This window comes from Lithobates pipiens, unplaced genomic scaffold (assembly GCF_037356315.1).
Source record: "Lithobates pipiens isolate NorthernLeopardFrog02 unplaced genomic scaffold, aLitPip1_a1.2 Scaffold_25, whole genome shotgun sequence".
In the NCBI taxonomy this organism is placed as follows: Eukaryota; Metazoa; Chordata; class Amphibia; order Anura; family Ranidae; genus Lithobates; species Lithobates pipiens.
In genome coordinates, this window is record NW_027507787.1 from 40,349,091 (window position 1) to 40,371,448 (window position 22,358).

Below are 22,358 nucleotides of genomic sequence, written 5' to 3' on the forward strand. Positions count from 1 at the left end.
ATACTGTTACAAGCATAGGTCAGTTTTTCACATTAAGCTTATTGAGAAAGACGAGGTACAGAGCAAGACAATGTTCAAAGTGGGGCAACACAGAGGAACTAGTGGAACTAGCGCAGTGGTCTTACAAGCACACTTTTTTTGGAAAAAATACACTTTTTTTGAATTAATAAGACAACAGTAAAGTTAGCCCAATTTTTTTTTATATTGTGAAAGATAATGTTACGCCGAGTAAATTGATACCCAACATGTCAAAAATAATAAATAATCAAAAAAATTGTGCCCACTCATGGAATGGCGACAAACTTATACCCTTAAAGATCTCCATAGGCGACGTTTTAAAAACTCTAGAGGTTGCATGTTTTGAGTTACAGAGGAGGTCTAGGGCTAGAATTATTGCTCTCACTCTACCAATCGTGTACATATGTGTGGTTTGAACACCATTTTCATATGCGGGCGCTACTCATGTATGTGTTCGCTTCTGCACGCGAGCTCGGCGGGACAGGGGCGTGTTTAAAGAAAAAATAAAATTTTCTCATTTATTTTACCTTTTATTTTTACAATGTTCTTTTAAAAAAAAATTGTGTCACTTTTATTCCTATTACAAGGAATGTAAACATCCCTTGTAATAGAAAAAAAGCATGACAGGTCCTCTTAAATATGAGATCCGGGGTCAAAAAGACCTCAGATCTCAAATTTAAACTAAAATGCAATAAAAAAAATGGCCCTTTAAGAGGTATGGGCGGAAGTGACGTTTTGACGTTGCTTCCGACTTGCAATGGTATGGAGACAGGTATTAGGTAATGCCAACACATCTTTGGAGAAATGCCTTCCCCTTCATCAGGGCTGTAATGGTGTTGGGGTGTGTGTGTGTGTGTGTGTGTGTGTGTGTGTGTGTGTGTGTGTGTGTGTGTGTGTATGTGTGTATGTATGTGATTGGAAAGGACCTAGAATAATAAGTGGAATTGGAATAACAATGCAGCTGAGAATGAGGTCCATAAGAAGCTGCTCGTATGTGGAGTGGCAAAACGCGTGGGCTCTACCTGGTACCTGTGAACAGATAACAAACTCCTTAAATTTACCCTAATGTGTAATCAATCTTTAACCCTTTCACTGACAGGTCCATACATCATACAAGCCGGACAGCGGGGGGGGGGCCCAATTGCTCCCACCCCCCCACCCCCGAAACCAGCATCCGCCATATCGGTCCCGGCCCCACAGATGGACAAGCAGAGCGCAGAATACATGGCGGGAGGAGAGGAGGGAGAAGAGCAGCCACACATCTGCTCTCCTCCCCTTCATGCTGTGACCCAGAAAGCAATGTGTAGTATGTCCCTACCGGGTCACCTGTCACTTTCCACTGCCAGCATACCCGGGAAACAATGTATTATATTGCATTATGTATTGCAAAACATTCAGTGGAGCCCAGGAGACATGGAGGGTCTTTTAGTCCCTGCATATCTCAATAAAGAGAACCTGTCACCTAAATATCATCACATAGAGGTCCCTAATGTGATGGAAAAAAAAGGTTAAGAACATTTTTTGCAAAAAAAAAATAAAGTTACAACCAAACACATAAAACCCCCCCAAAATTTTTGGAGGCCCCCCACCATATATGCACATACAAACAGTTGGATGTGGAAATGACGATTGCGATACACGTTATACTAGATCGCCATGCATGCTGGAGAGCAATAATTTTAGCACAACCACAACTTTTGAACCGTCGACTATAGAAAAAATAGGGTACTAAAGTTTGTCGCCATTTCAAGGGTGCAAACATTTAAGGTTTGACATGTTGGGTATCTATTTACTTGGTGCAACCTCGTCTTTTATATTTTACCAACAATTTGGGTAGTTTATTGCGTTTGTGTGCGCTAAAATTCTCTTTGTGGGGTTTTGTGTAATTTTCAGCCCTAAAATGATTTGTTATACATGAGTGCTAAAAATGCAAAAACAATCCTTCTCGTAAAAGGAGCAAAAACGGTAGCGAAAAGATTAAACGTTGTGCACCTCTATATCCATCTAAAAATTTGCTTGTGGAGCGTCTTTCCCATTTCTTTAAGAGAGGCTTCACCCTGGAACCCTAATAAGAAGTACCCATCAAGCCTACTTTGGGTACAAGCCCCAGAAGGATAACTTACCCCGCAGTGTTTCCAATACCACCAGACCATCTGCTGACCCAGCGCTGTCACACATACATCAAATTTGGTTGCACTGTTTAGAGCATCAAAAATTCTACTCTCTGGACCTGTAATGATCAGTTTGGATCATAGAAAAAGGTTTCATCATCCTGTTAATAACCCCTGCATACCCCAATTATTATACAGGATTTATATAGTGCCAACAGTTTGCGCAGAGCTTTACATGAGGGCAGACAGCCTTGTTACAATACAATTCAATACAGGAGGAATTAGGGCACCCAATCATCTAATGCGCTGCTTAAACATGGCCCCGTCACTTTTATTAATAGGGCTATGTGTAGCCACTCCCAAAGGGTAAAGTTAACTATTCATAGAGCTCCATGATTAAGCCCCAGTAGGGAGTGAAACATGTTAAAGGGAGCATCCTGGGTGGAGCTTGTGTGCTTGTGCCGAACAATCAAATAAATGTTACCCTTTGGCAGAGTGTGTGCAGCTCCAGAACTTTTCATAATTGTGTGTGGGAGGAATGAGCACCTGCAAGCTGCATTTGAGGATTCAGGACATAGGTCTTAGAAGTGCTTTATCTTTGGTGAATGACATATGTCTGGTCATCCTTACAAAGACAATCTGCTTTTTTTCAAAAATAGTTGAAGTGAAACAAGTCCAATTACTGGAAATATCAAATACTTGTCTTGAGACTGTTTGGGGTTGTTTGTGAAATATAACAGCCCCCCCCCCCCCCCCCCCAGGAACTTCCTGACAATAAGATAAGGATTGCAGGGACACTCCCTGGACCCTTTCAGTAAAGACAGGTAGCAGATAAAAGGGATTTTAGTTCCTACTCACTGTCTGGGGGCATTACCTACCATGATCATCTATTGCTGCTTCCAGCACCTTCTCCAAACAAGTTCTTTATCTGGCACCATCCAAGACATGACAGAATTAAAAAGTCGCTGTTATAAATAAAACTTTGAAAACACAATCAAATAGCTATATAAAAATATCAGAGCTATGCGAGTTAAAGCAGAACTCCAGGCAAGTTTTTTTTGTTTTTTTTAACAACAAATAAAAAAATAAAAATAAATAAAGTTTACTCACATGTATGCCATTTTGAGAGCTCACTCAGATGGGTATATAAAAATTATGCAGAATCTTGCTGGCAGAAGCTGGCAATATGATCCTGCATAAAAAATTGTTGTCTATTGATATTTAACCACTTCAATACCTTAGGGCGTCAAATGACGTCCTTGACTTTGTGCAGGGATAGCTGAATGATGCCTGCAGTTACAGGCATCATTCAGATATCATGCTTTCCAGCTAACGATTCCGTGCACGATAATAATGATCATAGCAGCAGTTCCACCACTTGATCGTTCTTATAGGCTGCTTCTCTGGGCTCTCCCGTGCCACTGGGGGCCCAGAGAAAGAATTGGGCGGCGCCGGATGACTACGATAGAGATTTCTGGTCATCTCTATGACCGTCGGAGGCTTCCTGGAAGTAAACAAAGCCACGATCATGGCTGTCAGCATGAGATCGTGATTTTTTTTTCTCGATCTCATGCTTTCCAGCCTGGAGGAGAGATGTGGGGTGTTATTGACCCCGCATCTCTACATAGAGGACCTGTCACAATAGATTCCTAATCCTATCACAATAGATTCCTATTACAAGGGATGTTTACATTCCTTGTAATAGGAATAAAAGTGATAAAAAAAAAATAAAATAAAAATAAAAAGTGTCAAAAAAATAATAATAATTCTAAATGCCCCTGTCCCTGGTAGCTCACGTTGTTATTTTTTAAATTCATGAACAGAGGCGTTTGAATAATTATTGTGCAAATACCATGCAAGATAAAAAGTTGCAATGACCGCCATTTTATTCCCTAGGGTGTCTGCTAAATAAAAAAAACATAATGTTTTGGGGTTCTGTGTAATTTTCTAGTAAAAAATTATGATTTTTACATGTAGGAGAGAAGTGCCAGAATAGGCCCGGTATTGAAGTGGTTAAATGTCAGCATTGAATGAGTCATGCAAGCAGCAGTGTTACATGCAAAGAATACCTAAGATGTAAATTATTGAAGGGCGCTGACTACACATTGTTGATATTACATGTTAGCCCCGAGCAGTGGTAAAACAATAGGGTCCATGTATGCACAAACATTTAAATTTGCACTTATGTGACAGTCCCAGACACAGCTGTATCCCTCCCCCTCACGGGGCAAAGCGAAAGCATCTCTGCAAAAGGGGGTCCCCAAAACTCACCTCACCAACGATCCCTCGCTTCTTCTTCCTCTTTCACAACTGGCACTTAAATAACTGGTGTTAGCAACCCAGGGGGGCAGTATTATAACACCCCTGGTCATGCAACAGAGCTTGGGCCTAAAGATTGGCTGCTAGACCTGAACACCATCACAAGAAAAAGGTCCCATACTCCTCCATACCCAGATGGGCCAGGTATTGTGGATGGCCGTGGTGGACAAAGGCGAAGTGAGGGACCACTATTGAGCTGAGACTATAAGGCAGAAATTAAGCCAACATTTTTTTTTACTCTTTCCCACCCTATGGAAGATAAAATGTTTTATCTGGAGTTCTACTTTAAGGGTTTTTAGGGACCACATAACTGGATTATTATTGTCATTTTCTTCTATATCTACCCAGAGTTAAATTCCTTTCCTCAACTGTATATACAGTATATTTTACCAACAGATATTTGCCCTAAATTATAATGTTACAATAAATCATAAGCAGCTGCATTGCCTGTTGTGGCTATGGCTGGAGCCTTCAAGGAGAACAGCAAAGTAAACCACATGAAAGGTTAATCTGCAGTAGATGTTTGCTGTCATAGAGGAAATCCACTGCAGTCCAAAGACACAGCCAAGGAAGACAAAAACAAACACCATTCACAGCTCAGTATGACAATATATAGTAATTTCTCAATAGAAATAAAGTAAAGGGGCCAACAAGGTACCAAAACAAATGGTGGATAGGATGTATAAAATAAAAATTACTATGAAGAACTTCGACCTATACTGAATGTGCAGGTTTATTATAAACTGTTCCATCTATCACGTGATGTTTAATTCTATGCAACCATTTAGGAGAGCAAGTTACTCCCACTGGACAGGTCAAACAGGTTCCTGTTTATAGCTTGTTCATAGACCTGCTCCAGCCGGTGATTTAATAGTGGAAGAGGTCATCTCTGCTCTTTCCTCCTATCTGCAACCTCTATGTTATCAACACCGCGTGCAATAAAGAGTCTAACTGACATACACAGTATATTCCCTTCCTCTCTTCGTCTGAATGCTGCAGAGAGTCAATTTCAATAGTCTTTACAAAACAAATTTTGGAACAATTAAAAAATTCCATAAAGCAGCATTAAACCCAAAATCAAATATTTATTATATTGCAGCTTACCTGTTCCTATATGTGCTGGCTGCATTCGTTTTCTTTTTTTCATTGTTTTAAGCTTTCTTTCCTATATTTTTACCTGGTGATCCTGCCAGTAAGTCTGTTATTTCTCAAAAGAACAAGCTCTCCTGCAGATGTAGCAGTTACAGGGTTGAGACAAACCAATTAACTCTGGCAGGGGTGCTTACAATGATCATCTTTTATTTATGTAAAACCTTTATCCCAAAAATGTAAAAAAAAAAAACTTTGTTGTGAGTATAAAGTGTTAGCTGGAGTTACGCTTAATTTTGTTAGTATACCTCAGGAGTCTCCACACTTTCTACACAAAGGGTCCTTCAGACTTTAGAGGTTTCAGGTCAGTGGGAAGAATAGTCACCAATCGCTGGGGCCAATCAGAGGAATAGTACCCCATTATTGGTGTCAAGGGGAGGAATAATGCCGAATCAATGGTGTCAGTGGGAGGAATAGTACCCCATCATTGGTGTCAATAGGAGGAATAATGCCCAAACGATGGTGTCAGTGGGAGGAACAGTGCCCAAAGGGCCAGATAAAGGCGAGCAAAGGGGCAGCAGTTTGGAGACCACTGGTATATCTAAAGCTGCTAGTCCATCCAGCACGCCCCAACAGATGTCACATTCTCCTTCATACAGAGAGGGGCCCCTCTAATATAGGTGGTGTGTTACTGGCCAGATCACCAGGTGAAAACAGAAGAGGTAAAAAAAAAGCTTAAAATAAGCAAACTAATGCAGCCACCACATCTAATAATTGGAAAGCTGCAATATATCACATTTTTGGTTTTGGGTTTAATACAGTTTTAAAGGATTTTTTAATAAGTGTAAAAAAATATTGGTCTTTTTTATTGGAATATATATCTGCTTATAGACCGATATTACAGTTACAGTAACATGGTTAATATTTTTCTCACTTTTAACTTAACATTTATATTGAATAGAAATACTTTTATTTGCCAAGAGTTGAAATGACGATACTGCTCCCTGATAATTGTATCAAGTACAATTTGTGAAACAGCCACCACAAATGTCAAGCACTCCAAGGTATATAATTATGACAGAAAGGAAGGAGTAATCACGGAGCAGTGCGTACAATCAGGCATCCGCCCAGTGGGGGGCAACATTCTGTCCATGATCCACAGAGGTGACATGAACATGTGAGAAAGTCAGGCCTTCAGATGTGGATTGTAATCTCCATCTCCGAAGAGAAACACATTAAGCACTCTGCCTCCACATAAGGTTTTGTTCTGCAAACATTACGGCTCCCGTCCAATACAGACATGATGTGCTTGGTACGGAAACCAGTAAATTGGTTCCATACATTCAGGAAAAGCATTTGGCCTTCTCTGTACACTCCTGTTCATTTACACTGGAGCTGCATTCACTAGGAGAAACAGATTGCAAATAATTTAGACAAAAAAAAAAAAAAAAGTCAGCCATTTTCTGTACTTAACCCCCATAATCATTATTAGCCTCTCCAAAGCAATATGATAAATAAAAAAGATAGAGATTGGTGCCGGTAACGCCTGCTGAATTTGTTTTAGCTGAATAGTTTTTGCTGAGGCCGTGAAGCACAGCTTATTACAATGTGATCACAGCTAATTATTATCAGGCAAAAGATGTAGTTTGTTTTCCATTTCTTTGCACAAAAATGAGCTATAATTCAAAAGCAACACATAAGAATATTGGACTTTCTGAAGACTTTTTTCATTATATAAAAAAAATAAAATGCTTTCTTGTGTAAGTGTTAGTTAAGGGCCAACTCCAGCCAAAACATTTTAAGTACGGTAATAGAAAATTAGAAAGAATAAAGTAAAATAAAATAAAATTGTATAAACATAAATAAAGTTAAATAAAGTTAAATAAGCAGTTTAAATACACATGATCTGCTGTATTTGCCAAAGTAATTGTAACTCTGTCCAGACACATTTTTTAATTCAGCCAATAAGATGTGACTTTCTTTATTGAGAAAAATCAAACTGTATCTAAAAGGCATTTTTTTTCTAGTTTAGATGAAGAAGCAGTGGTAGCCATCCACTAGGGGCGCACGAGCGCTGCCCCCACATCCATGCGTACGGCCCCCTGATCTACATACAGGGACACCGGACCATGGATTCCAATGGGGGGGGGAGGCAGGGGGTTTACCACGTGGTTAGATCCAGCGGCTAATGAAGGGGGGGGGGCAGCAGATGGATTGTTTGCTGCCCCCCACCTCAAAAAAAAAAAAAACTAAATCAACCAGCCACCACTGTGAGGCAGGGAATAGTTAACTCCCCCCCCCCCCCCCCCCTTCATTAGGTATGCCATTTGTGTACCATTGTTGAGATTTCAGGTAATGTATATCTAAAGAAAATTATATCTTGTAATTTACCAGTTCTCAGATGTAGTGGTTGTATTAGTTCTTTTTTAAGTACATTTTCATTCCGGTTTGATGATTGTGAAATTTTATTTTAGGCCGCTATCCATTTTTCAAGGTTAATAGGCAAGCTATTGTAGAAAAAAAAAAGAAGAAGAAGAGGCAGAGGAAACTGGACACTGCCTTAGTGAGCCTGTACCAATGCCACAAAATAAAATATGACAGTGAAGTCATGGTTCATGCAACTTCAAGAGGGACATATAAAATACACAAATCTTTCAAATAACAGGTTTGAGGGATGCCTTAAAGTGGTTGAAAACCCTTACATATACTTAGTGAATTGACTGGACTCAGATGATACAATGAGATAAAACAAATCCTCCTACATACATTGTGCACAATATTCCTTACAAACAATATGGAACAAGCAGCGCTAAATACTAAGCAAGTATACACTGTTAACCGCGTAGTGTAAACATTAATGTATCCAAGGAATTAACAAAAATACATTGTACCTGTTTATCCAAAGTCTTCTCTACAGCCAAAATACCACATTTATACAGCTTGTCTGAGCTTCCAGAAACAAGGGAAAGGGAAGTTGAAGTTGTATAGAGTGGTTTTCCAACATACATGCTGTACACAGGCCCCCTAGCTACCATTAGGATGAATAGTCTTCCTTCCAGCTGTAGAGAGGTACCAGGCAGGGCTGCCCCCTCTCCCCAACCATTTTTGCTCTTGTGAAGGAACCCATAGCAGAAGCATCTCTCCTGAGGTTTGTGGCCTGCGGGTGGATTGGCTGGAGGAGAGCGTGGCACTTTATGCCGATGATCTCTTACTATTCCTCAATGAATGCCGATCCCTTCCTGCAGGGTGCTCTCCAAGTCATGAATACCTACTCCGCCTTCATGAGCCTGTGAGTCAACTGTCACAAATCACTACTGTTCCAGGTAGACAAGGGGGCCTCCTCTGCTGCCACTCTCCCACTCCAATGGGTAGACAAATTTACTTATTAGGTAAAGTGATTTCTAGGCAGAGTAATGATTATATGGCACTAAACCTAGACTGGGTATTGGCAGACATAAAACCTAAATTGAAGACATGGGCCAACCTGCCTCTTTCTTTGATTGGTCGTATAAACCTTTTGAAAATGAAAATCCTCCCATAATTTACGTACCTCTTTAGGAACTCCCCAGAATGGCTCCTGCATACTTTTTTTTTTGTCACGCTAAGTCATTTATTTCTGTTGTTCACTTGGGAATCCGAACCACCCAGGTACAAATACACTACTCTTACCAAGTCGATTGACAGAAGGGGCCTGGCCATGCTAGAGTGCTTTACGTACGTTCTAGCAACACAACTAGTAACAGCCTACTGGTGACTGCAGCCTGATCTTACTAACTCCTGTGTTGTGTTGTAGATAGCAATTGTTAGATCCCTGGAAGCCCCCTCATGGTCTTATCCCCTTCCATGTGTACCACACTACAGGCTTGGAAAGTGGGAATGGTCCTGGAATCTACCCCCCCCCCCCCCCACGACCCCATCTCCCTTACAAACCACTTTGACCTACAGGTAAGCCTAGATTAAGGCTTACCTGTAGGTCCAAGCAATATCTCCTAAACCTATATGGTTTAGGAGATATTTGCCCGAAAACGGGCACCGCTGTCTACGGCGCATGCGCCGTAGACAGCGGCGCGCAGGCGCACTGAGTGCGGCATTTCCAAGAATGGAGCTGTCGCGCGTGTCAACTCCCGTGCGCATGCGCGGGAGTGACGTCATCGCGGCTTTGCCGAATGACAGCGGAGGAGCTGCGAGACCCCACCAACAAGATGGATGCGGCGGACTACAGGGGACAGCGGCGACTTCGCTGGCTCCTGTGTCAGGTAAGTGACACATAATGGGCTACTATGCGATGCATAGTAGTCCATTATTCTTTGCCTTTGCAGGGAATGAAAGAGGAAGTAAACTCATCAGGGTTTACTTCCTCTTTAAGACACTGGAGCATATTACACGAAACTCTGGCTAGCTCACTTTTCAAACTCTAAATTCAATTTACCACCTCATTATTACTTCAGATACATTCAGGTTTCACATGCCTTCAGTTGCCAATTTTTGGGTCAACAAATATCTATTTCTTATCAGTGGTCCCCCGCACAGCACTCCTGCACCCCCCCCCCCGACCCAGTGTCCCCAGTAGCACACCACTTGCTATGGGGGCACTGGTAGGTGCTGCATGCGATACAGACACAGAGCTGTGGCTCGGCCATGCCTTTGCTCTCTCCTCAGTGGCTCACTGGCTATTGATTGACTCAGCAGGAGAGGGAGTCCTGGGACAGCCGGGGCTCTCGTGCACATCACTGGATCGAGAGGGAGCTCAGGTTAGTATTATGGGGCTGTGGGGGGGGGGGGGAGAGAACACAGAAGGTTTTTTTAGAAGAAGGTATGAATGAAGGTAAAAAACCTGGAGCCTTTTCAACCACTTTAAGCCGCATATTTACATCGGCAGGTCAGCTCCATAGCACAAAATCATGTACCTGTATGTGATTTCATGCAATAGCCACTTTGGGGCATGCACACGCTGCCAGAGGTGCAATCGCACACTGATTGGACACATGAGGATGACAATCAGCGGGTTCGGCGGACCCGATGTTCGCTGGCCACAAGGCAGATCGCCGTACTGACAGGGGAGAAGATGGAGCTCTTTTGTTCCTCTTAAGCAGGAACATTGATCTCTGTCTTCCCCCAGTCAGAGCAACTCCCCCCCAGTTGGCAAGCATCCCCAGGGACATAGTTAACCCTTTGATTGCCCCTGATGTTAAACCCTTCCCTGCCAGTCCCAATAGTACAGTTACAGTGCAAAATTTATAGCATTAGTTTCACTGGTCCCCAAAAAAGCATCAAAAGTTTGTTAGGTGTCCGATGTGTCCACCGCAATGTCGCAGTACTATAAATCGTTGATTGCAGCCATTACTAGTAAAAAAATAAAAAATACAAATTCCATAAAAATATCCCATCGTTTGTAGACGCTATAACTTTTGCACAAACCAATCAATGTACGCCTTTTGGGATTTTTTTTTTATTTCCCAAAAATATGTAGCAGAATACATATTGGCCTAAATTGACGAGGGAAATTTGATTTACATTTTTTTATTGGATATGTTTTATAGCAGAAAGTAAAAAATATATTTTTTTGTTTATAGCGCAAAAAATTAAAACTGCAGAGGTGATCAAATACCACCAAAAGAAAGCTCTATTTGTGGGGGAAAAAAAAAGGACATCAATTTTATTTTGGTAAACGCATCGCAAGACAGCACAATTGTCAGTTAAAGTAACACAAAGTCTTATCGCCAAAAAATGGCCTAGTCATTAAGGGGCTAAAACCTTCCGGGGCTGAAGTGGTTAACACAACTATTACTGGCTGACAAAACAACTGTTAGCTGTAAAGGTGGAGCAGCATGTTGGGAAATCATAAGGCCACATCTTGTAAACCAGAATGAGGTGTGATGGGTTACAAAAGGATGGGATTACAGCCGATAGGAATATTCTGCACAAATTGCTTACAGATTTTTATTTCACAAGCAGGGCACACAAAACTGGATGCAATTCAGAACAAAATTTTTGAGAAAAAAGTCTGGAGGTTAAGGTTTGCAAATCTATTGCAGAAATCCCAACCCTATACTATGTGTCCCCCCAGCTGTGCTTTTTCTTGTTAAACAAAATTCCTAATAGAACATTGAAAGTTTAGGAAATAATAAATCTTTTCCAAAAATAATTAGAATTTTAGGATCTTCGTTCCCAGGCCCTACAAGTTGCACTCACATCGCACCCACACTACCACAAGTGTCAAGGGGATAAACAATGCAACTGTAGGCAGTTAACAGCTAAGCGTACTGGTCATCCTGCCCACCCCAAGGACCAGATTTGTTCTTTGTCTGTTCCTAGGTTGACATTTCTTCTCCATACAAGCGTACGTCTCTATTCCCATGCCGATACTAGGACTTTAGTTCCCAGGAATATTTTCTCTGGTAATAGCAAAGGCACAGGGACAAGCTGGTCGCTATCCCTGCATCGGTGTACAAGCTAAACTCAAGGGAGGCAACGATCAGACACTTACTGAGGTAGAGAAGACAAATGGAAGAAATCTTACTCTGGGTTACATCCTTTCTATGCTGCCCCAATAGCACCTGCACTGAATTCTAAAAGAGGAGCAACATTGCTGTATATAATTATTATTACAAAAAAAGCTCCACTAAGGATAAAGATGTATAAAATGTGAATATTAACATTTAGTGCAGTGAAATTGCCCAGTTATAATACTACTGTCTATCTACAGTGCATCCGGAAAGTACGGTATTCACAGTGACTCACTTTTTCCACATTTTATGTTACAGCCTTATTCCAAAGTGGATTAAATTAATTAAATTCATTATTTTCCTCAAAATTCCCATAATGACACAGTGAAAGACGTTTGTTTGAAATCTTTGCAAATGTATTAAAAAATAAAAAAAATGTTTGTAGAATTTTTAAGAAAATAATGAATTTAATCCATTTTGGAATAAGGCTGTAACATGACACAATCTAGAAAAAGTCAAGAGCTGTGAATTTTTTCCGGATGCACTGTATACCGATCAAAACAAGAGGAGCAATGAAAAGTGCCACAGATACAGGGAGATGCTTAAAATGTGTCATTAGTTTTCACCTTTGGCAATATATGCTTCTAATTATGACCACCATCATACATGACATATATGGCATGCTAAATTATATCCATTTTGTAAAGTGCTGCGCCAACTGTTGGTTCTATAGAAATCCTGTATAATAAGAATAATATTCTTGCTATTCTAGTTATTGGAGAAACCCAGACACATTCAGCACTGGTGATTATATATATAAGGGCTGTGGAAATTAAAGATTAATTGTTCGATTCATTTTTTTGATCGATCAAAATTATTTTGATAGGTACTCACCTCTCCGCCGGCTTCTGGGTCTTCAGGGAGTTCCATCGGCGATCCAGTGACGTCACGGACAGACGTGATGTCATGCGTAGCTCCTCCCCGGTACGCGGTACGTTCAATCAGAACTTCAATGTCACCGGACTCCTCCCCCCTTCCCCCTTCCCTTCATTAGCAGACGGAGGGACCTGGGGAAGGGGGGAGGAGTCTGGTGACATCGAAGTTCTGATTGAACGTACCGCATACGGGGGAGGAGCTACGCATGACATCACCCGCTGCTGTCCTACGGAACTAACACGATTGTCGGCTTTACATGCTGTGTTTTTATCATCTTTATGTGAGTAGTTTGTGTTTGAACACAAAAATTAAATCTTAAACTTAAGCAATGAGCACTTAGATCTTTTCTATCTACCCATAACCTGGCGTCCTTGCTGAGATCTAAGGAGACGTGAGAGAAATTTATGGTTCACGTTAACCCTTTTGATTCCCACTTGCATGACCACCTTTGTGCACAGGGGTCCATGCCATAAGGTGAGAGTGATTAGTTAGACCGGAGATGGAGGTATTGTCATGCTACTGTGGAAAAAAAAATTACTTACGTCAGTGCTTCAGTTTGAATTTAAAAATGTATTTGTGAGAACTCAGAAGTTAAGTCATGGATTGTGGAAATTAACTAGTGTTGGGTGATTGTATATAGCGTATAACAAATTTACCACTAACTAATGCAGAGTTGCAATGCAAGGAGATCAGCTAAAAGTAGTTGCATCTGTATGTGCGTTATAATTAATCAAAATTAGTGGATTAAAAAAAAAAAAAAAACGATTAATCGTACACGAAAATTTATATATATATAAAAGAACATACAAATACACACACACACAATATTATATATATATATATATATATATGATTCGTGAGAATGGAGCATATCCACTCTTGTCTAGCTTGCCTAGCTACAGAAAAATGTTCAGGTTTAAAAAAAAAAAATAATAATAATAATAATTATTATATATATAAATAAATGGTTTACCGTAGGAATGCAGGCATTATTTCATACAGTGGCTACAGGCCTTGGTGGCTAACGTTTCTGAAAAAAATGAAAAACGGATTAATGTGACTTGTAGGACACAGCGCAAGAAAGTTGAAAAAAAATAAAAGCAAACTTTTTTAATAAGACACAACATTGTAAGATTTAGGCTGGCCATACATTATACAATTTTCTTGTTCAATTTCATTTAGATTTACAGAACCTTCAACGAAGTGCAAGGCCCTGCCTGATTGGATTGAAAGTGTTTAGGTTTATATGGTTTTGGTAAATCTAAAGGAAAATTATACAAGATTATATAATGTATGGCCATCCTAAGGCTAGGATTACACTGCTGCAATCTGATTTTAATAAGATTTTCAGCGTGATCATGTAGTGTAACTTGAATGTAGTTTGCATATTTTATGGGGCCAAAATTGTGCTGGAATCACACCAAAGTAATACAGGAAGCTTTTACAAAATTGTGCCATGCTGAGTTGCATTGATTTGAATGGTCACCTTTGAAACCAATGTGATTTCCATTGTCATACGATTCTGTGGGACTCAAGTGTAAAAAGAGCCTAAAATCCATATGGAATGTATCATTCTTAAAGCGCCAGTAAAAACAACATTTCTAAAACCTTTTTTGGATAGTGGAAGGGAGGGTTATAACCCCGGTCAGGTTTTTTTTCCTGTATCCCCCCTGCAAAGTCCTTCAAAAACCTGTTGAACTTGCTATTGAAGTTCATCTAATGCAGCTTTCTGTGATGTGTGACAGCAATGCTACAACGATCCTGACTTTAGGGCAGAGTTGCCACTCATGTAGACTGTGCCTGCTTGCCCTAGGTTTACAGTCCTGCCCACTACTTTCTGGATTGACAGCACTGACTCTGTTGAGACTGCGAGCTGCAGCATTTGGAAGTAGAGGCGTGTGAGACACAGGTAAAGGAGGATTGGACTCAGTCAGGGAAGGTAAAGAAAGTTTTTGGTTTACTTTATGAGATTTGCATCCTATAGTAACTGGATTTAGGACTTGTTTAAAATGGTCATACTGAAGCCTTTAGTTGTACTTTGGTGATAATCCGCTCCCCCAAAAAATAAAAAATTGGGCCCCCAATTATGCCATAATGTACTAGTATGCACCACATACTAGAACGCTATGACAGACTCACCTGCACACGGAGCTCTCCAGCGCAGCACTGTCACGACTCCCTGGTGTTTCCACCTTCCTTCCGGGTTTGTGATGTCTGAATGGCCTGGGTCATAATGACACGCAGGAGCCCTGGCACAAAGCTCTAAAAGGTACGGCAAGTTTAGGAGATATTCACCTTATTATAGGCTTACCTGTAGATACAAGCTCAAAAGTGGACTTTACTTCTACTTTAATATAGGAAGGCCTATTAGGTCAACAGGCACTGTTATAGCAGAAACATTAAGATGGTGTGCAACAGAAGTGGGGGCAGGAAGTTGTTAAAGCAAACTTTTCCTAAAATTTTCCACCATAAACTTTAACCTGGGCATTTTACTATCTCATTACAGGAGTCTGCATGTATAATCCATTCTTTTTAAAAAGTCTCGGCCCAAATATTTGTCGCTCTCAACTCTCATGACTTGGTATTGGCTGTTCAGGATGACATCTTCACTATACAATAAAACAGAAGTTAATATATTAATAAAGCTTCCTAGTTTCAAGGCTCCTGGGGTGTTCAGACAAAGAACAGATTATGCAGAAAGGTTTTTTTAGTTAGCTGACAGTTTATGATGCTTAGCCTATACCAGGTATACTTTAAACATAGTAATGCAAAAGTCAGATGCTGCACAAGACCATTTGTTCCTTTTGTTGCTGTGGGCAGGTACAGATACACAACCAATCATATTCTCCCATATTTATGCAGCGTATAGATTTATTACTATAGGCTGCACAGACAGTAAATTGTTTGGAAACTTGAACAAGACTTGAACTGGTATAGTGATTTTAAAACAACATATGGTAATAATTGTATTTTGTAAAGAAAACTTATTTTATAGATATAATTCTATATAATGCCTATTAATAAAGCACTAACACTATTTCACATGGCCATGATTTTTAACAGCCATGATCAGACAACCTTTACTAATGACTGTTTAGTATAACACATGAGCCAAGATTGCATTTGACGTCTCAATCACATGTCTACATAGATGACCTATAAGCGGAGATATTCAGCTACTTACTAATCTATATAAAGTACACATCCAAACTTATCAACAGAAATAGAAGAGCCCACTAATTGCTCACGTCAAGCACCTCAGAATAAACCACTGCAATGTCTTTTAATGCCATTGTAATAGTGAAGGTTCCATGATGTTTAAAGATAGCACAAATGTACCGGTAGCTAAGCTACAAACTATGTTCAATCCACAAAAGGGGACCCCTTCCTAGCATGTGTGATAGACCTACTACAACTGGGGCTCAAGTATGCATGTGTCTGAATGTGTCCACAGTGCACATCAACTAATCTGATTCAACCTGTCAAATGCACATATACCCTTCCAGCTTAGGTATTCTTAAGTTAGGTTCATATGGGAAGTTTTTCTTTCGTTTAACCTAGCAGACTAAACAAAAAAAAAACTGAGAAGTTGCCATACATCCTTGGTTAATCATTCCCCTTTCATCAACATGCCAATGATATATTTAAATAAAACTTGTTTTCATGAAATGCACACCTTAATTACATACCCCAATTTCGACCCTGTGTTGTCATCCCTGACTTTTTGCTTTTCTCACCCAGCACCTCCAGCTCTCCTCTGTTGGCTCCCCCTGCATCCAGACTCCAGGGCATAGCCAGCAAGGACCCACTGCCTTCTCATCCAACTCCTGAAACGGACCTTTGAGCCCTTGTGCATGCAGGTACCCAGCCTGTGGCTTTGTTTATTCAAGTAGCAATATGTAGTATGTGATCGGCTGCTCTGCTTTCTCCTCTCCCACTGCCTCCAGCCTGCTTAGGAGAGTTTTCTCTGAACAAAAAGTCAGCTAGTTACTTTCGGCACCTGGACTAGACCCCTGTAATCATAAGGTACAGCAGGCATTGTGGACTGAGTTGTGCCGATACCTTGAGTGTTTCCAGCTGCACTGACAGTTCTCCCTACAGCCAACTCCCTTCTCCCATGACCAGTAGGTTTGCCACTTTTTCTTCAAGCCAAACCCGAACACTTTAGCAGAGCACTGTATTGACTCCAGTGTAAAGGGGGAAGAGTTCCCAGGATTCCCAAATAAAACAGGGTCCCCAAAGCCCCTCTTACATCAGAGTCCACAGAGCACCCCTTACATTTGGGTCCCCCTCTTACCTTAGTGCACTTACTCACTTGGAGGCAAGAGAGAGAAGGGAGGGAGGGGGAGATTTCAGTCACAGACAGAGGATGATGAGCCCAGGAATGGAAGCTTAGGCATCGGCACCTTTCATTCACAATGTATCTGATGGCTGCTTGGCTTCAAACTTCCTGCCCACACATCCCTATTTTGAGGCACAGCATGCCGGGGAATGGAGTGTAGACACGCAGGCAGAGGGGTAGGGAGGGGGAGGGGGAGGAGCAGATCGAGCTCTCGCTCCGTCTGTCGGGGAGGGTGAGGTGAACTGTGCTGGCTCTGGCAACATTGGTAATAAGTGGCCAGAAGAGGGAATTTGCGGCACAAGCGGTTTAAGGCGATCTGAAAAACCTGGACCATCTGGGTGAATCCCAGATGGGTGGCAACCCTTATGATCAGTCTTGATTCAAAGTCTGTGTACAACTATATATGTGGACTGGGTCTTTTGCCAGCCCTCCTGTGTAATGGATTTATTTTTATTATTTCTTAATTTTCTCATCAATGATGGTGCACAAGCATCCTCATTCATGAGAGAGCACTGACAAGGATATCCATCATGTAGCTCTTCCCATTCTATACACGCCCACTGGCTACAGAGGAGCAGGGGCACTTCTGAAAGTGACGCTACGAGCCTGCACTAAACATGTCCACCACGTGCCCTTAGGCCGGCCATAGACGAATCTTGGCCGGTTCACCAGGAGCAGACAGGATTCCCCTGTTAGAACAGTGGTTGCAGGAAAGAAATTCACATTGTCTATGGACAGCCTTGGAAATGAGAGAGATTGCAGTCACATGACAGGCTCTGAATACTTCAAAATAAATTTATAAAAACTGTTGTTTCTGCCTTTGGGAGTTAACACTGAACTTAGCTTACATTAATGTTTGTAGAGGAACATTTAAGTATAAGGCCCCTTTCACATGGTCGGATCCAGTTTTTCTCAGCTGGGGCTCTGTCCGCTAATCCACTGCTGAGCGGAACAGACAGGCCGGATTACAGGTCCATGTCCACTCCGCTTTTATACATAATGGACACGGACACAGCCCGCTCTGCTTTATGGGCAGTCGGATATAAAGGGTCCGGCTATCTATTTACACTCAACTTCCCTCCGATCTGACCAGGTGGAGGGGAACAGATCCTCTTTCGTTTGTTTTTGCCAGATCAGATGTAGTTGGGTGTAAACAGTTTACATCCAACTGCTCATAGAGGAGAATGGAGGGTCTGATTGGACATTTCATGTGAAAAGGGCCTTTGTCTTTCCTTTTACTTGCTGTCACTTAAAAATGCCAGAAGTCCCAAAACGATGGGAGGAACGTGGCTCTAGAAAAAAAAAAAAAAAAAAGTATGTTGGACCAATGAACAAAGATTGAATACATGCAGACTGCTGAGCATATAAATGATCAACTGACTAATAACCTGCCCTTGCACTTGAGTGATCTTCAATTTGAGGTCTACTGGTAGCAACCGCAAAAGGAAGAAAGAAAAAACGCTCACATAGATTGTTTTTTGTACAGGTGCCTAGGAGCATTATTTTCTGCCAGAAAACTGCTCTCAAAAATGGAAACCAGAAGTTTTTTTTCTGCTTCTAAACGCTGACCTTAAAATATGTCCTAATGTGCATGGACACATAGGATAATATTAGCTGCTTCTAAAGGCAAAACGCTAAACTGCTCTGGAAGCAGTTTTTTCTCTGAGTATGCAAACTTTTGAGCATATTCTCAAAAAATAATAAAAACACATTCTATGAAACACCTGATTATCATGCCACAGCTTTATAATCATCTGCAAGGTCATGACTGGGTATAAAACAATGCATCTTGTTGTAAGTTGTACAGCAATAAAGTGAAGAATACATTCCATATTATGAAAGGTCTCAGCCATAATAAAATGATGTGTATTATTCTGGAGTTAACTAGGAAAAAGATATTTTACAAACATACTTAACTCTCATCTTTAGCCAAAACCTTTGATCTACAGTAGTTTTGACTAGAGTAGGAAAGGATAAGATCCTTGTTGGATTTATATTGCTGTCTGTACCTAGTGAGAAAGAATGTTTGGGAGTCAGGACCCCACCCAAGCCTCACTAAAGGAGAGAGGCAAGTGGACTATCTCGGTACAGATAGTACCAAGATAGTCCGCTTGCCTCTCTCCCTTGGCGAGTCTTGGGTGGGGTTCTGACTCCCAAACATTCTTTCTCAATTGATTCAGATGATGGTACATATAGAACTGTTTACACATTATTATTAACTTGTTATGAGGCCTATTCAATTTGTTGATATGCACCTTGTGAGATTTTTGGGATAGATGGGGAGCTGAACACAAAAGGTTTTTAACCTTAAAGTGATATTAAAGTGTATTTTTTATTTTTTGTTAAAAATAATATATTTTTAGTTAAAAAAATAAATAAAAGTAAACATATCATACTTGCCTGCCCTGTGCAATGGTTTTGCACAGAGCAGACCAGATCCTCTACTCTGGTCTCTCTTCGGCTCTCCTAGCCCCTCCCTCCTGTTGAGTGCTCCCACAGCAAGCAGCTTGCTATGGGTCACCAGAGCTGAGCTGCAGCTCCCTGTGTCCATTCAGACATAGAGCAGTGACCCGGCCCCACCTCTCTCCTCCCTCATTGGCTTACTGACTTTGAGTGACAGCAGTGGAAGCCAATGAGGGGGGAGAGTTCTGGACAGCCTAGTCTCTCATGCAACATTGCTGGATCAAGATGAGGCTCAGGTAATTATTAGGGGGGCGTTGCACACAGAAGGCCTTTTATAGAATAGAATGCATTAAGATAAACCTTCTGCCTGTCACACATTGAATAAAAATTGCGCGGTCATGCAAATTTGTACCCATATGAGATTTTTATAATTTTTCACACAAGCAGAGCTTTCGTTTAGTGGTATTTAATCACCACTGTTTATTTTTTTTTTTAAAAGAGTGAACATTTTGAAAAAAAGAAAACACATTTTTTATCGTTGGGTATAAAATTTTGCAAATAGGTAATTTTTCTCCTTTACTGGTGTACGCTGATGATGCTGCACTTATGGGCTGCACTGATGAGGCAGCACTGATGTGCACTAATAGGTGGCAGTGGTGGACACTGATAGGTGGCACTGATAGGCAGCACTAAGAGGTGGCACTGATGGGATTTTATTGATAATTAGGACACTGATAAACAGTGCTCTGAATATCAGTGCCGATGTCCCTTTGACGCTAGTCAGTTATTGGCTTTTTACTTCTCCCCTCACACTGTGCAAGGAAGGGGAATTGACCGATACCGAGAGCAGGTGAGTACCAGTGTCACTGATCCCCCTCCCCTCATCCATCACCACCGCTGCCTCTAACTGATGCACCCCTCCTCCCATTTTTCTGGAGCTTTACAGGTTTTTTGTTTGTTTTGTTTTTTTTTTAACGCAAAAGCGATTGCAAAACGCCTCAGTGTGAAAGCAACCTAAGGATATAGTCTGCCATCTTAAGGTGCCTGCTTTCCCATAACAGTGTCGTTCTGTTCTGTTTTCTGTCAGCTCAGGATCACATTATTGAAAAATAACGTGGGCTTACATCTGCTCCAAACAAAATATACCGTACTTGAAATTTTTGTGTTTATGTACCCCAAGAATAACCTAACATGTACTAAGTAAAACCTAGTTTATATTTGGCTATTGCAACTATAACAAATAGTAGCTTCAAATAAAAGATAAACATCTAAGCAAAATATGTACATTTTCAGTAGTGGTTTCAGGCCTGGGTGTGGAGGGATTAGGATTTTACTACTGATGGCTAGACCTTTTACTATAACAGAAAACTACTGTTTATGAAAGACAGAAAACATAAAATGTACCACAGATACCACAAGGAATTCTTTTTTTTTTCTATTTATCCTGGCATGGTCATGTGTTCCTTAAGAAAAGATCCTGAATGGGCTTGCAGTTGGGTACACAGAGGAACAATAATATGCATTAATACTGTAACACAGCTGGGCCGCAGACAAAAAACACTCATAAACACAGGTACCAATTATGTGAATTCTTTACTTCTGGTGGAAGTGATGAAATTGATGAAACTAAGATTTCTGCTAACTGTTAAAAACAGAAAAAGGTTTTTTTTTTTATAGTGGGCCAGTATTAGAATCTATATCAGATTTTTCTGCTGTCAATATCACTGATGGGAAGATTTAATCTCACTTTCTGTTGTGTCACTAGGAAACTCTCTCCTTGTAAGGTTTTTACCACTGCCGAAACCCCATTGGCAAGAATTCCTTAAAACAGAAGAATGGCCAAAGCACATTCTTTTGTATTCCTGTGACTCAGATTCAGGTTATAGCGGGCTATAGCCCCCTGTCAGCTGACATCACAGAGCCGCTCCAAGCTCTGGAAGGATCCCAACCATATTTGTTGGGATCCAACCAGCTGCCTAATTGACAGCTGGCTCCCACTCTTAGCTGAGAGCAAAAACAAGTTGTGCCCATTCCCTCTTCAGCCTGGCACTCCAGTGAGCACTAGAGAAGCAGAGCAGAGGGTGGCGACTGACAGTCACTGCATTCCACCCTTAGAAGGCCGAGAGTTGATCAGTGGTCATGTGATTGCTCAGTTTTCGATCTTAGAGCCAACATGGGACAGCTACAGCAGCAGACCGATGCTGTGGCATAGAGGTAAGTATGTGAATTTTTTTTTCCCCCATGGGTTATAATTCCTCTTTTGCTCCCCAAAAGGCCTGCAAATTAAAAGCATAATGGGCTAGTATGCATCTCATATAAGCCCATTATAGGAAAATGACCTGCAAACGAAGCCCGCTCTGTCTCCTGTGCAGGCCGCGTCCATCTTCGCCCCTCTCGCTTACGGGGCCGCGGACTCCAGCTCTGTGACTGGCCAGAGTCATGTGATGTCACTCCCGCACATGAGCGGGGGAGCCATCAGTTACGGCACGCGCTGGGGGAAGAAATGGCATGGTGGTCCATTTCTTCACAGCGCATGTGCCGACATCGGTGCACTACAAGTGAAATATCTCCTAAATGGCGAATTTTTAGGAGATATTTCCAATATCTATAGGTGAGCCGTATTCTAGGCTTACCTATAGAAAAAAGATAAACAAAATGGTTTACAACCACTCTAATTTCTACATGTCACTTGGA

General features: G+C 41.1%; 1 protein-coding gene across 1 annotated transcript in view; it reads right to left on the reverse strand.

Annotated features, from left to right (window-relative positions):
- Nucleotides 1-22,358, reverse strand: part of SORBS1 (sorbin and SH3 domain containing 1) — a 582,779-nt gene that overhangs the window by 340,089 nt on the left and 220,332 nt on the right. Inside the window, exon 3 of the mRNA XM_077454315.1 lies at nucleotides 13,893-13,949. The gene's annotated coding sequence lies outside the window, so the exon portion shown is untranslated. The remainder of the gene's footprint in view (nucleotides 1-13,892; nucleotides 13,950-22,358) is intronic.